A 358-nucleotide genomic window follows, 5' to 3' on the forward strand; every position below is an offset into this window, starting at 1 on the left:
GGGCGCCGGCGGCGGGGCGGGGAGCGCCGGGAGCGGCCGGGCCGGACCGGCGAGGCCGGGGCTGAGCAGGCCGTGGCCGGAGCAGTTCTTCGGCCATTTCCGGCACCGTCCGCCTTTGCTTCGGCACCCTCCGTCAGAACTTCGGTAATTTCCGTCACCTTCCGCACACTCTTCGGCAGCTTTCGGCACCGTCCGCCCGAGTTTCGTCTATTTCCGTTATTTTCCGTCAGTATTCGCTTCTCTCCGGCAGGCTTCGGTCAATTCCGTCGCTCTCCGGCAGCGCTTCGTCGATCTCCGCCCGCTTCCGGCGGTACTTCGGCAATCTCCGTCAGTCTCCGTCAACTTCCGGCAGCCCGTC

The sequence above is a fragment of the Corvus brachyrhynchos genome, unplaced genomic scaffold (genome assembly GCF_000691975.1).
Source record: "Corvus brachyrhynchos isolate BGI_N302 unplaced genomic scaffold, ASM69197v1 scaffold751, whole genome shotgun sequence".
NCBI lineage: Eukaryota > Metazoa > Chordata > Aves > Passeriformes > Corvidae > Corvus > Corvus brachyrhynchos.